Here is a 15,988-nt window from a genome sequence, read left to right on the forward strand (position 1 = left end):
CTGGCAGTACTTCATTATTTCTGCCCAAGAGGATGTTGTCTGATTCCTGGTAGATGTAGTGGCTGGTGTTTGCAGGATGATGGGATTTGGACTCCAAGCCTTATGATCGCACAGCAAGTTCTTTTAACCAGGAAACCATGTGTCTAGCCACCAGATCTGTAGTTTATAAACGAGTGAATATAGAGTTAAACATGGACACTAAGAGAGGAGAAACACACATACAAGCATGAAAGGCATGTGAGAAGGAGAGGCAGATGTGGGGAAGCGAGCTGTGTAAACCAAAGACAGAAGTGAGCGGGGGCCAAGAACAGATGATTTGAAAAACCTTTAATTAATTTATTAATCCATTAATTGATACATTATCGTATTCTGTGTGCATATGCCTATATGTCTTAGTGTGCATATATGGAGGTCAGAGGACAATGAGTGAGGAAGTCATCCTCCTACCACATGGGTTTTAGTGATAGAACTTGGATCCCCATGGTTGATGACAAGTTCCTTATCCCCCTTTTTAAAATTACATTTATTTTGTGTGTGTGTGTGTGTGTGTGTGTGTGTGTGTGTGTGTGTGTGTGTGTGTGTAGAGGGGCAGGAGTTGTGAGTGTAGATGTTGTAGAAATTATTTAATCCCAACCCAGGTTTTCTCCCCTGCCTCTGACCACTTAGTTCCCAGATAAAAGACACCCACAAGCTTTATATTTACATTAAGCCTTAATCAGCACAGGAGCTGGGCAGATATGGATACTCTGGCAGTTATGCCTGTTTCCCAGCTAATAATCCCGCTATATAATGTGCTGTGTTTCATCTGGGCTGCTCTTAACTCCAATTAGCCAACCCACCTGACCCATGGCGGCTTCCTCCTCCCTTCACCTCATTATTCCTCATGGTTCTTCTTGGATGCCTCAAGTCCTGGGATGCTAAACCCTCCCTGTGCCCAGCTGTTGACTGTTGGAATCCTTATTCATCTATCAGAAATAATTTGGGGACACAAGTTTACATAGTATCACTTGGGTCTACATATGGACTCTCTTGTCTCTGGGACAATCAGGCCATGGAGGCCTGCAGTTACCATTACAATACAGAGCAACATACCAAACCTCAAAGCATGGAGGTCAGGGCCATCTGGTAGGAGTCAGGTTTCTATGTAGGTCCCAGGTATTGAACTGATTATGTCAGGCTTGGCCACACAAGAATCTTTACCCATTGAGCTATCTTCCTGGCTCATGAAAAACCTTTTACAGGCTAGTTTGGTCCTGTGGCTCTGCATATGTGAGCTTCCATGTGTGCAGGCCAGAGGACAACCTTGGGGTTTACTCTTCAGGTGCCATCCACCAGTTTTTATAAAATGGGAGTTTTCATTTGACTAGGAATAGGACAGGTCAGCCCGGCTGACTGGCTAGGGAGGATATGGAGCCTCTGTCCTCCCCAGCAAAAGTGTGTGCCATCAAACCAGGTTTCTTTATTGTTGTTGTTATTTTAATTGGCTTCTTGTGTTTGGACTGAAGTTTATCATCTGAGTTTCTGGCTCCATTGCTTTCCATGTAAGCTGAGAGGACAAAAGAAAATGTCTGTGATTGATGTGTGTATTGTATATGATTGTCCTTGAGTCTAGTATAAAAGTGAACCAGAATGTTGCTTTCTGGCTCAGTCTTGCTTGGTTACACTCAAGGTTTAAGAGGAACTTCTTAAAGGTTTAGTTATCCAACAAAGGCTGTATAATTCTCTAAAGTCCCTGATTCTTACATCTGAGATTACTAAGAATTTACTTAATTTCATTTTTCCCATTTTAGGCACAGTCTGAATTATGTAGCTGAAATGTGGAATAAATTATTAATAGTAAAATTATTAAGTGTTTTTAAGTTAATTAGGACACAGGCCAAACTATTGGAAAAGACTGGATCCGGTGCAAATATTGAGAGTTTTCCCTTGCCTGTGGTAGCCCAAAGGTAGGCAGCCAATCCACAGAGGGCAGCATTTCTCTGGCTATTCAGGGCCACAGGTCCCTCTGTCTGCTTAGCCATTCTCTAGGGATTAGGGTTGACACTATTTTTCTTTAATTTAGAGAAATGTCATGAGGCGACTGCTCCTAGCTTGCCAGCTGCAGGGCACCCTAGGATGGTTCGGCCACTCTCAGCACACTGAGATACAGAGGAGGCAACTTCCTCAAGCAGAGGATCCTGGTGCTCTGTCTCCCAAATAAGCTGCGAACCTGAGGACGTGGACTTCATGTCATTTTCTCATGAGAAAGTAACTTTGTTTATACCTTAATTAGACAGCAGCACCTCTAACACGTCTAAGAGTTGGACTGCTGACAGATTCTGCAAGGAGGTTTGGGTCACTTTGATCCAGTATGTGCTATTGCTAGAGAAATAGCAGCTGGTGAGAACTAGAAACGGTGGGAAACTTTTATCCTGCTTTGCCTTTAAAAGAAGTTGAAACTGAATAAACTGTGCATTGGCTGACTGGGCTGTGTAACTCTTGTCCAGGTTAATGCGACCCTCACTTAAGACCTCAATGTACCAGACTATAGCAGTGAATTAATTAAACAACTTTGGCTCCTTAGTACAGTCATGGCACCTGCCGAAGTGTTCTCTGGTTTCGAGAATGAAAGACACATTTCTAATTCTCCTGACAGCTACCATACATCTCCCTTCCACTCAGCATCCCAGGTTTAACACCTTTTAAATCTATGTTTTATCTTTGCTGCCCTGTTACCTTCTGGGAAACACCCCACTCCCCCAATAGGGTCCAGTTCCCTTCTACCTACATCATAGGCTGCTTTCTCTCCTGTAGCTCTTAAATCTGATCCTTCTAACTCTGGATCATGGTGACTCTCTTCATCCTTTCCTCTCTCCCAATCCCTTGACCTGTTTATCTTTCTGCTCAGCCATTGGCTATGGCAACTCTTTATTATCAGTTGAAGCCCTCAGGGGCACTCAGGTCTAGAAGTGAGGCTTTTTGGGGACAAAATAAGACAATTCCCAACACCAGATGTTGACAGTTTACACATACATTCTTGATATTGAATAAAGCCACTATCTTTGAGAATATAGGAATTTGATCCTCAGTACTAGGGAGGGTAAACATAAAGAAGAAAATGGCAGTCATTTTGTCTATGGACACTGTTCACATGTTTCTGGCTAGAACTTAGTCACATGCAAACTCTTGATTTGAGAGACACCTAGGAAATATAATTCATAGTTGCCAACTCTGTACTCTATTAAAGATGTAGAAAATGTGAAGGGAAGATAGAAAATAATAGTACAGACTCTCTCAAAATTCTCTGAGGTCTGTGGATTTGTACTCCAGGGACCCTGGAGCCTGCTCTCCCTGCTCTAACCAGAGACATAGGAGGCCCACACTAAACAGTGACAGTACTACCTGACTCCCAGGAGACTAGCTGTCACCCTGCTCACAGAGCTCTACATTCCTCCAGTGAGGCTTGATCCAGTCAGAGACATGAATGACAGTTAACACCAGAGATAAACATAAGGGAGAGGCAAACTCCAGGTCATAAACAACAGAACCCAATGCAAAATCTGCTGCTCAATCAGAGGACCTATAGTGTGCTTAATCATCATCTGTAACAGGGTATCTAGTGCCATCTGCTGGCCACTGAGGGAACTGCATGCAGAGGGACCACAGACAAAAGTCAGCCAAAGAACAATTCATCAAAATAAATAAAAATGAATACATTTTTCTTTCAAAAAGGCATACAAATGTATGGTCAAGGCAAACAACACCCAAGAAAACACAATAATGCAATATTTCATAACAACCCCAGAGTGCAAAGAAACAGCATAAAAACAGTCTCTTAAACCTATAATAATTCTGTATGTATTTCTTGAAAAAGCAGTTGGAGTAAGCAACCAGGCTGTAATGCTCTTATAAGTTCCATAGCCTCATCAACCCTTCGTACCAATCTCCACCTGTTTGATTTTTCCTTAATCACAAATATGTGTGAGTTAGAATCCTGCGTCTCTCTGTGATCGAACTGTAAACAGTAGTCAATGTAACACTGGCAATCATTAACCACAATCTTTAAGTATCCCTTGTAACACAAGAGCACAGCCATAACTTTGGAAAGCAAAACTCACCCTCCAACAAACAATCTATTCTCTAAAATCCAGTCTCTCCAAAACTCCAAGTCCATTCCTCGAGCTATAAAGTATGACTGCCAAGTCTTGCATATGAACGAGCAATGGTGCAGGCTCTAATACCTCACTAAAGAGACAATGCCCTAAATTCTTTTATAAGTCTGGTTTCCATGATAAGAGTTATATTAAAATATGATCCCAATCTAGACCTGTTTCCCTATGTTGGCTCATGCCACGTGTTGTCTAGAATGACTCCAGTTTTAAGCCAACTTTCTGTTACCAATGTTACAAATTTTTAACCATACCCAATAACTTAAAAGCCAGTCACCTATAGCCAAGACATGTAGAGCGCATTATACATTTAAAACCAAACAGAAAAAAATGAAGTGACAACACATATCTTTAGTACTTAGATCAAACACCATTTTTACTTTTTCTAGCTGTCATTTTAAAAGAAGCACCTTGTTACCTGTTGAATCCAATAATCACAGTCAAAGATTTCTCTAAGAGAAACAGCTAACAGCTCCATTACCATAGAAGGTTTGAAGCTGCTGGTACCTTTAAGATCAGCTAGTGTAAACATTTAGCCAGCCCCCTGGGGAGCTTCCCCAGTGGACAGACCTAGGCTCCTAACTACATTCCTCCATTGATGCGAGATCCAGTCAGAGACAAGCATGACTGTGACACCAGAGATAACCAGTTATCTATGATGCAGGTCTCCAAAGGTCAATTTAAACTGCTTTTTATTTATTTGTTCCTTTCTTGAAAGGACTTAAAACTAAATCAAGGGAGGAATCAACCAGCATTTAAAGTTTTAACCATGTTTTTCTTTTAAACATGAAACACAAAACATTCAAGCAACTAGAAGCAAAACCCAGTCATAAACTGACATACATGGACAGCTTGGAGCATCAAGGACAGACAATAGACATAGAGGGAAGGAGCTAGATGGTGTCCCACCAAAAGGTCCCAGATATCGTACTTAAAGGAAATAAGAGCCAGAAATAAGTGGGTGTGGTTATGGCCTTGCTGGAGTGGGTGTGACCCTGGCTGGAGTGGGTTTGGCCCTGCTGGAGTGGGTTTGGCCCTGCTGGAGAGGGTTTGGCCCTGTGGGTGTGGTTTGTCTCTCGGTGCTCTGCTAGCAGCCTTCAGATGAGGATGGAGAACTCTCACCTCCTCCTGCACCATCCTGCCTGGACGCTGCCCTGCTCCTGCCATGATGATGACGGAATGAACTTCTGACCCTGTAAGCCAGGGCCAGTCACATGTTGTCCCTGTGAGAGCTGCCTCGGTCATGCTGTCTGTCTGCAGCAGTAAAACCCTAAGTAAGTCAGAAGTTGATACCAAGGCCTGGGTATTACTGATAGGCCTCACCATACTTTTATTTGGAAGAACGTGAATTTTGGGACTTTGGATTTGGAAAGCCACAAAATGGTTTGAGTGGGGCCCAATGAGCTATCCTGGCAGGAAGACTTTGTGGCTGTGAGTGATTTTAACTGCATAGACCTGGCCCAGGAGGCTTCAGGGAGAATAATTTCAGTGTGTGGCCTGGAGATTGTTTTTGTGGTGTTTTGGTGAAGAATGTGGCTGCTTTTTGCCCCTGTCTGAAGAGTCTGCCTGAGGCTAAGGTTCATTGCACCGACAAAGGACGTCTCAGAAAAGCCCAACAGAGACTCTGTTCTCTGGTTAAGTCTCAGGAGGAGAATTTTGGGCAAGTGCAGTGAGATTAGTAAAGAAACAATATATAATATATTGTTTGGGTATTAAAGGGGCACCCACAAGTGAAACAGAGCCATGTCTGAACCCAGCACAGAGGCCCTAGCAGATGCTGAGCTGATGCCAATGCCCACATGTACTCAAGACAGTTAAAAACTATGCCTGTGTGAAATCTTCTATACGCCCATATACAGACGTTCACAGCAGCACAGTTCTTTCATGAAGCCTTTGGTCTGGCAGTCCATCCACTGAAAAATAGCAAAGTAAAATGTTTGGTAATATATGGAAAAGGGCTCGGTGATATGAATTATTATAGAACGATGAGGAGAAACTGGGTCAAGGGCATGTACATGAGATCATGATGTATACCGACTTTCTAAAAACACATATATTCAAAGACACGAAACTGTGACCAGGACAAATGCCCTGTTCTGATTGAATTTGCAAAGATTACAAAACTATGATGCTTGCCCGATTGAGGTTACAGGGACCTTGTCGCTATCTCAACCACCTTTACTTGGATGGACCCCATAGAATAAGAGGAATTACTTCAGTGAGGAAGTTGTGCTCAGTGGTTTGAATAAATCTTGTCCCCACGGAAAATTGCGGTAAAAACCGTGATGCTTCTGTTCGGTGCCAGAAGAGCAGGCTGTGTTGCCTTATGGGTCTGTGCCCATTTGCCCTTTTGTTTTTCTGCCATGTTAGGGTGCAACGTGAGTCCTTCACCAGATATAGCCACCCATCTTGGTCACCCGGCTCCCAGAACTTGGAGGTAAATAAACATCTTTCCTTTATTAATATTACTATTAATTATTAATTATCTATTTTTCTTATAGGGAAAGACAATGGGTTAAGAAATTATGAGTAAGTTTTGCTGTTAACAGAAGTGTCAGACTTTCAGCAGCTCAGAAACAAAGACGACAATGCACACAGACAGACAAACACACACACACACACACACACACACACACACACACACACACACACACGTCAGCCTCGAGTCCTGTGGAGCCACTTACTGGGAGAGGCAGGGACATGAGGTGGGAGTCTGCCCCTCTCTGATGGCCACCTAGGTTGTGGTTCACACATCTGGTTGTCAAGGACACAGAGAATCATGGGATGGTGGAGAGATCATGTTGACAACTGCTGGGGACGTTGTGAGTGTCCCAGGCTTCCAGCAAGAAACAGCAAGGGCTTTTAAATATTTTTAAAATGTGCTTTTATTGTCTCAAAAAATAGCAAGAGAAGTATGGTGTTTTTAAAGTCAATAAATAAAGCTACGCCAGGTGGCGCCACACTTTAACCTAGAGAGCTAAGTCAGAAAGCTTGTGACATCCAGGCAATCTGGGGATGTAAAACAAAACCCTGCCGAGAAAAAAAGTAATAAGAACAGAAAAAGTAATAAAAAGGGGGAAAATAATGCTGTAAAAAACTTATAATTACTAAATAAAAGTAATAGAGGAAAATATTGCTGCAAAAAAACCTTGTAATTGCTAAATAAGATCAAACAGAAAAATTACTCCAAAATGTACCATCTGGGCTAACGACCAGGGAATATAGTATTCTTGCAGTTGCAAAATCTCTCACAGAGATTTCATCCATTTCCTACCACAAAACTGAGAGTACTCTGTAGGTAATGCGCTGTTATCTACATCAAGACACCCAATATTATACATGAAGAGCAGCTCAACAACTTCCCTATGTTCATGCTGCACTCCCTGATCTGTTGGAGCGACTGTGGGTGTCTGATGTGTCTCCTTACCATGGAACGGTATTCCCCCACGTTAAAGCCAGAAATATTGTGGAAACAACTCCAAAGAAACCTCTTTGGACCCTCTTTCATCCACAATATGAAAAGAACAAGCCCCATTTGCAAAAAATGGCAACAGTGTGAGTCCTGAAAGGTCAAAGGAGGAGGAAGAAAGGAGGGTTTGCAAGCCACTCACTTCAAGAAATGCTGGAGGACTCAGGTACACACTCGCAGTGTGTCAACAATGTTGTCTTGAGGAAAAAATACACAACGGATAACATATTACTTGACAAATCCACGCCAGAATGACTGAAGCTACGTTGTAAAGACTCAAGTCGAGGAAGTTTGCTTATTGAGTTTATAATGTATGGAAATTATGTGATGCTTCCCCTTCCCTCGCCATCATGAGCTTGGTTTTTGGTGGAAGGGACGGTGTCTGTGAATGTCACCCGTGTTCCCGTGTCGCCCTTTGATCTTCTTTTCCGACACTTACAGTGATGGGTGATAGAGGGAGTAACCGTAGCCAACAATTAATTATTCTTTACAAGATGAGCTCCAATGTGAGCCCAATTAAAGAATTTCTGGACACCTCTTCCTTGCTAAAACAAGTACATTTAATGAAGAGAAGCCCCCTGCCCGTCACTCAGGCTTTCATTCCCGTGCACGCTTACAGAGGTAACCACTGCCCTTCTCTCCCCATCTGGAAATACCAATTGTCACCCTTTAAATGCTCCGTGTCCTCCTGACCCCTGGAAATTTAACTTAGAGGCTTTTACAACTTTTTCCTCGAGATGACACCATCTGGAAAGGTGTTTCTGGGGACAAACATGACTACAGGGCATTTTAAGCAACAGAACACCGGTTCCATATGCAAGGCACAGCAATTGCAAGAATGAAGCAAATGCTTAACTTCAGCCAGAACTCGGAAAGAGAGGTCTTGATGGACTCAAAGCTTGAATTCTTTGGACCCTGCTACAATTTGTCCATCATAACATGGAATAATAAACAAAGGGTTTCAAACACCACAACATTCCAACATCTTGTCAAAAGTGATTATTTGAAAGGTCACAACTGTGGCATGTGACTCCTATGGGTTCCAACAGGAACGTACTTCACCACACAAGCCTCAGACATCTCACCCCATCCAAGCTTAAGATCCCATCTGACAGATGTGTGAAGAAAGGTTTCAGTCACAAACAGCTGTGGAAACTGCAAACATGAGGCTTGGGAAGGACATGACTGTTCAAGGGGCAGCATGCAGAAAAGATTTTATGATAATCTCTCCCTGGTTGTGTTAAGTGCTATTGAAATCTACACATGTGATAAAATTTCACACACACACACACACACACACACACACACACACACACACACACACACACACACAATGAGATCTAACATAATTTCCAAAATGTCAATAGGTGACTTTATTTCACAGATAACAACTTCCGATCTAGAACAACCATCTCTATAGTTCTACAATGGAGGCTCCTTGGGCGAGGCTGGATGAAGATTCTGTAGGAGTTTTCCTGAACCGTTTTAAAACTCTGACCGGTGCTACATTATTTTTTTAATATTAAGGGCTTTTATTTCTTTTTCAGTTGGTTGTTTTTGTTTTGTGTTTTGTTTTGTGTGTCAGACTGGATGGAAAATTCTAGACAGTCTGATCCTGTGGTTTAATTTTCCTACACATTTAAACACAGTTAAACCTCAGGGATGGCTACCTTGAAATTCTGTTGCAAAGTAGCAAAGCTCCCATGATCTTTAAGGTAAGAATGGATTCTATCAACTGATAAACAGGACTCGGGGCTCGGACCCAGCAAGGAACAATATGGGAATTTTTGTCTTTCTTTTTTTTTTTAATTTTTCACTAAATAATTTTTTTTATAAATTGCTTTTTGTATTAATTTTTCTTTTTTTAATTTTTTATTAGATATATTTCTTTACTTACATTTCAGATGTTATTCCCCTTCCTGCCTTCCTGTCAATCAGCCCCCATTCCCTCCCCTTCCCCTCCCCCAACTTTTTGCCTTTTTAATTAAAAATAGTTTCTTCACTCACATGATACACCCCAAGGAGAGTTTCCCCTTCCTGGGATCCAATAGGAGGGAAGTGTGAATCTTCCTGGGAAGGGGAAATGGAATCCAAAGGAATTTTGTGAACATCTGATTTGCTAGGGGCTTCTTTAAAATGTGTGCCATGTTAAGTTTAAACCCTTGCACTGCATGGAAAACTGGCTTACGAGGTGCACCTAGGTAGTGGGGACACCAGCTTAGGCTTAAAGAGCAACAGAGCAAATGGGTAGCATCCCAGGATGGCTCACAAATGAGCCCCCACCAGCAAGAGTGAGAGCCCACTGCACATGACAAGTGCACATGTCGAAGCCTGATTTGCCAGAGGCTGAGAGTGACATGTTTAAATGGCGGCTGGATGGTTAGCATTTTAAGGAGAATCCATGTGTTGCCAGACAAAGCAACATTCCTACCTTTATTCTTGTCAGGTTTGTATTCCCCGTCTCCCAAGATATCTTCAAGATCCTTGTCTGACCAACCTACAGAAAAACCACACATTTCAGTGGCCAAAAGAAAAAAATCTCAGCAGCAAACATTTGGATTAGTTAAAGTTGTCCATGACACGTGAGTGTTCTTCATGGAACTGAGAGTGTGGTTCAGTGGCACAGCAGATGTAAGGTCTCAGAACCACACCTTGTGCTCATACTAGGGATCGATGGGGAAGGGGAGAAGGAGGAGGAAGGGAAGGAGGTTGAGGGAAATGAACAAGGAAGAAAGGGGTTAGGCAAAATTTCAATCAGCCCCTCAGACAGCTCACTGCCGATGTATATGTTCTGTAGAACGTCCAATCATCTTGAGTGTTTGTGTGACCACAGAGAGAAGAATACAATCCTATAATTAAGTTCAGATGAGACGCCATCCCCCTGCCTGGATGGCAGCTCTCTGAGGTCTGACTCTATAGAAGACTCTGCTTCTTAACTGAACCAAGGAGATTAATGCCTTTCTGCAAAAATAAGTCTCAACTTTCTCACAATCTGCGACATAATCACAGATGACTAATACGAGAAGCAGAATCATTATTAACCATAGTTCAGTAATTAAGTACACATCTTCCTGAATGTCCTATGCTCTGTGTGCAAAGTGTGCTTAAAGCCGTCCTGCTGTATTCCAGAGGACAGGGGAATGATTTGCTAAGCCCCTGGCATCACTGTCCCTTCTCTTACTTGACTTTGTCTGCTTTGTGTCATGAGACCACTTTTGCCAGACAGAATGAACGTCGTACCAACTGGATGACTTGGGAAGCATTTCTTACAACTGAATGAAATGAATCCATCAGTCCAGGACAGCCACTGATGGTGCGTGTCGACAAGATTTCGGGCAAAGCCTTTATAAGCTACCGTGAGTCTTTTCCAGTGGTATGGGTGGTGTTAGAAGCAAGTTAGATTTTTTTATTATAGCATGCAGCATTACACTGAAGTTTTATAAACCATAAGAGAACGAGGTTTTCTAAAAGACTAACCTGCAATGCTAGAAAACTACAAATTGGCACAAGTCCATTGAATGGGTATTGTAGTTCAAACTTGAAATTTCCCTATAGGCTTATGTGCTGGGACTCTTGAGGCCTGCTTTTGGAAATACATCACTGAAAGTTGACATCTGGGTTTTACTAGCCCACTTCCTGTCTCTGTCTCTGCACTTCCTGTGTGTGGATACAAAGCAAGCAGCAGAGTCATATCGGGGCCTCATCGCTTCTAAAATGATAAGGTGAAAGAATCCTTCCTTTTCTCTTCGCTTGCTAGGTCCTTGTTCAGGGCAACCAGAAAAGTAATGAAAGGAGAACTAAGTGAGGAAAGGTTACTAAACATTTTTTACAATGTATTATTCATTTATATATCTGTTTTAAACCCTTTTGAATTTAATTGTATTTGTGTGTGTGTGTGTGTGTGTGTGTGTGTGTGTGTGTATGTGTAGGTCAGAGGACAGCTTTCAAGTTGCATATCTCATTATGAGAATCCAGGTATCTCCTAGCAAGATTGACATTCTAGAAATTCCTAAGAAGTATAAAATAATGCCACTCTCTGACAAATTGTTTTTCTATCGACACACAGACTCATACAATGTGCTATTTATGTTAATATGTATTGGTTTAGTATTATCATTTTATACGAACAATACTGATTTTTTAAAAAAATTAAATATATAGATGATAAACAGAGATAGATATGTCACACACAGACAGTAGTTATTGAGATTCCCAATAATTCGGAGAATCCCACGACCAAAATATATCAGTACTACAGTTGTGGGGTTCTCCTACAGTTCGACGTGGCCCAGATCTGGCCCAGATCTACAGTACTCTGGACGTCTCAGAACGCCATTGCAGGTATAAGACAAACCATACCAGAAGCTATAGCACTGGCCTGCGATGTCGAGCATCTAGAACTTACCTCTTCCTTCTCCTGTACTTGGCTTTTTGGGGCCATCTAGATCGTTCCAATCATCGAAGGTGTCTTCCAAGTCAAACCCATCAAGTTCTGGGGACCACAGAACAAAAGAGATAATGACTGCTGTACTGGGTAGTTTTTATGTCGGCATGAGCTAGAGCCATCTGCAAGGAGGGAACCGTGTTTAAGAAAAGGCCTCCATAAGCTCAGGCTGTTAGGCATTTTCTCAGTGATTGATCAGTGGGGAAGGACACGGTACACCGTGGAAGGTACCATCCCTACGCTGGAGGTCATAATTCAAATAAAATAAACCCTTTCTTTTCCATGTTGGTTTTGATCGTGGTGTTTAATTAACACAAAGTAGGGTACCCACTGAAACAGGTAGCTGATATGGAAAATCCTTCCTTCCTTTTTTCCTCTGAGAGCTTGTCTTACCCATAGGATTTGATGGTGCTCTAGTTGTTCCTGGCCTTCTCGCTGTAGTAGTGGTGATGTGGTCCCATCTCTCTGAAAGTAGGAGGGAAAACAGCAATAAAAAATAAATAATAATAAAATGTATACCTACATCATAGTTTAAGGAAGTCACACTGTGAATAGACCATCGTTAGTACTTATTAAAGCTCCTATACAAACTCATGACTACCCGAAGAAAGATGGCAAAGAAGATAGAACAGGTTTAAGTGAGGGAGATTCTAACCATTTTCCATAGGTTGGGGACCGAGAGACCCACATCTCACCACTTGACCAGAGCAAGAACATGAGCCCAGATCCGCTGCACACATGGAGTAGGGAATTCTAGATGATCCCCGAGACCTTTGAGCTATGGTTTCCTCCACTGTTAGTGCAAGAACTGAACAGCAGATTATGATGCCCAGAGATGAATGAGCTGGTGTTGTCTGTAGTGTGCAGAGAATTGTTTTATAAGCTAGCATTTATGTGATGTACAGAGAACTGCTTTACAAACTGAAAGTGGTTAAAGAAGCAAATTAGACCGTCATGCTACATTAAAATCAACTAAAAGTGGATCAAAGATCTAAAAAGCTAGTTTCTAAACACTCAGCAGAAAATATTTTGGAAAAAATATATATCCAGTTCCTGTCAGCCTGCACTCCTTTGCTTCATCCTCCTTATCTTGTTTGGTGGCTGTATATGTATGGGCCACATATGGGGTAGGCTCTGAATGGCCGTTCCTTCAGACTCTGCTCTAAACTTAGCCTCCCTATCCCCTTCTAAGGGTACTTTTGTTCGCCTTTTAAAGAAGGAGTGGAGCATCCGCATTTTGGTCATCCTTCTTGAGTTTCATGTGATCTATGGCGATGCACTCTTTTAATCACAGTACTCCAGAACAGAGGGAAAAGGATCTCTGAACTTGAAAACAGCCTGGTCCACAGAGTGAGTTCCAGGACAGCCAAGAGAAACCCTCCATTAAAGAAAGAACAACAAAAACAAAAGAGGAAAGAAATGAAAAGAAAAAACAACAAGGATTTCCAAACAACTCACTTGCACCGTCACAGAACAACAAAAAATGGGTGTTGTAGTCAAACGTGATATGACCCTACAGGCCAATTGTTGGGAATACGTCACTGGAAGGTGACATGTAAGTTTTACTAGTCCACTTCAGTGGGGTCACATGGGGCCCAGGTTAAGAGTAAAGAAGATCTACTGTGGCATTTTGTGAGTGATGGATTGGACGTTGCCTTGTCATCACTATTACATGTCGATGCTATTGAACTCATTACAGCAGTGTCTCAGAAAGCAAAGTATTTAAAGCAGAGGTGAGGGAAATTACTATAAACGTAGAGTAAACCTAAAGGTATAAAACCAAGAAGATCCAAATAAAGACACACACCAGAAAACACACCAGATTGGCAACATCAGCTCCCACACTCTCTATGTTCAATGAAAGCCTATAGAAGTCCCACTGATTGTTTCTTTCCAGAAAGAGTCAAATTTGATCTAAACTTTTTGGGGAAGGCAGAACCTGAGATTGTCTTTTTTAAACCTTAAAAAGAATAAAGTGGGATGAATCACTCTACCTAATATTTCATAGTCAACATTTATCAAAGATGTGGCAGATAGATAGATACTGGCAACAGAACAGAATGAAGAGCTCAAAAGACCTCAGATCTGCTCAAGGGATTTTTTTTATACATATGCAAAGCAACTCAAGGGAGCAAGAAATGTTTTCAGCAAAGGGTGCTGGAATAATTAAACTTCCAAAACAAAAATCAATGGGTTTCATTTTATATAAAACTAACTGCAAATGGATAGGTTCTATTTGCTTAAATATTAAACCATTAAATTTTCAGAAAGAATTGTTTCAGAATTGAATGCTTAGTAAAGAATTCACATATTTCACACCCGCGGATCCCGGCCCGCAGCAGCTCTCTGCCTCCAGACCCGGTGAGAGAGAGACCCAACCGCCTGGTCAGGTGGGCACTCCTGAGGCTGCAGAGCGGAAGAGACCACCAACACTGCTCACCCCTGCCCACATCCCTGGCCCAAGAGGAAACTGTATAAGGCCTCTGGGCTCCCGAGGGGGAGGGCCCAGGAGGGGCAGGACACCTGCCTGAGACACCGCCAGAACCTGAAAGAAACAGACCGGATAAACAGTTCTCTGCACCCAAATCCCGTGGGAGGGAGAGCTAAACCTTCAGAGAGGCAGACAAGCCTGGGAAACCAGAAGAGACTGCTCCCTGCACACACATCTCGGACGCCAGAGGAAAAAGCCAAAGACCATCTGGAACCCTGGTGCACTGAAGCTCCCGGAAGGGGCGGCACAGGTCTTCCTGGTTGCTGCCGCTGCAGAGAGCCCCTGGGCAGCACCCCACGAGCGAACCTGAGCCTCGCGACCACAGGTAAGACCAAATTTTCTGCTGCAAGAAAGCTGCCTGGTGAGCTTGGGACACACGGAAGCAGAATTTCTCTAGGACCGGGCACGTTCTGTGTTGACCAGAAGTCCCACACCCGCGGATCCCGGCCCGCAGCAGCTCTCTGCTCCCAGACCCGGTGAGAGAGAGACCCAACCGCCTGGTCAGGTGGGCACTCCTGAGGCTGCAGAGCGGAAGAGACCACCAACACTGCCCACCCCTGCCCACATCCCTGGCCCAAGAGGAAACTGTATAAGGCCTCTGGGCTCCCGTGGGGGAGGGCCCAGGAGCGGCAGGACACCTGCCTGAGACACCGCTGGAACCTGAAAGAAACAGACCGGATAAACAGCTCTCTGCACCCAAATCCCGTGGGAGGGAGAGCTAAACCTTCAGAGAGGCAGACAAGCCTGGGAAACCAGAAGAGACTGCTCCCTGTACACACATCTCGGACGCCAGAGGAAAAAGCCAAAGACCATCTGGAACCCTGGTGCACTGAAGCTCCCGGAAGGGGCGGCACAGGTCTTCCTGGTTGCTGCCGCTGCAGAGAGCCCCTGGGCAGCACCCCACGAGCAAACTTCAGCCTCGGGACCACAGGTAAGACCAAATTTTCTGCTGCAAGAAAGCTGCCTGGTGAACTAAAGACACAGGCCCACAGGAACAGCTGAAGACCTGTAGAGAGGAAAAACTACACGCCCGAAAGCAGAACACTCTGTCCCCATAACTGACTGAAAGAGAGGAAAACAGGTCTACAGCACTCCTGACACACAGGCTTATAGGACAGTCTAGCCACTGTCAGTAATAGCAGAACAAAGTAACACTAGAGATAATCTGATGGCGAGAGGCAAGCGCAGGAACCCAAGCAACAGAAACCAAGACTACATGCCATCATCGGAGCCCAATTCTCCCACCAAAACAAACATGGAATATCCAAACACACCAGAAAAGCAAGATCTAGTTTCAAAATCATATTTGATGATGATGCTGGAGGACTTCAAGAAAGACATGAACACACTTAGGGAAACACAGGAAAACATTAATAAACAAGTAGAAGCCTACAGAGAGGAATCGCAAAAATCCCTGAAAGAATTCCAGGAAAACA

At 43.2% G+C, this 15,988-nt stretch overlaps 1 pseudogene; it reads right to left on the reverse strand.

Moving 5' to 3' along the window:
• Positions 1–15,988, reverse strand: part of LOC120099102 (rho GTPase-activating protein 20-like) — a 316,059-nt pseudogene that overhangs the window by 30,710 nt on the left and 269,361 nt on the right.

The sequence above is a fragment of the Rattus norvegicus genome, chromosome 1, assembly GCF_036323735.1.
Source record: "Rattus norvegicus strain BN/NHsdMcwi chromosome 1, GRCr8, whole genome shotgun sequence".
NCBI classification, from domain to species: Eukaryota; Metazoa; Chordata; class Mammalia; order Rodentia; family Muridae; genus Rattus; species Rattus norvegicus.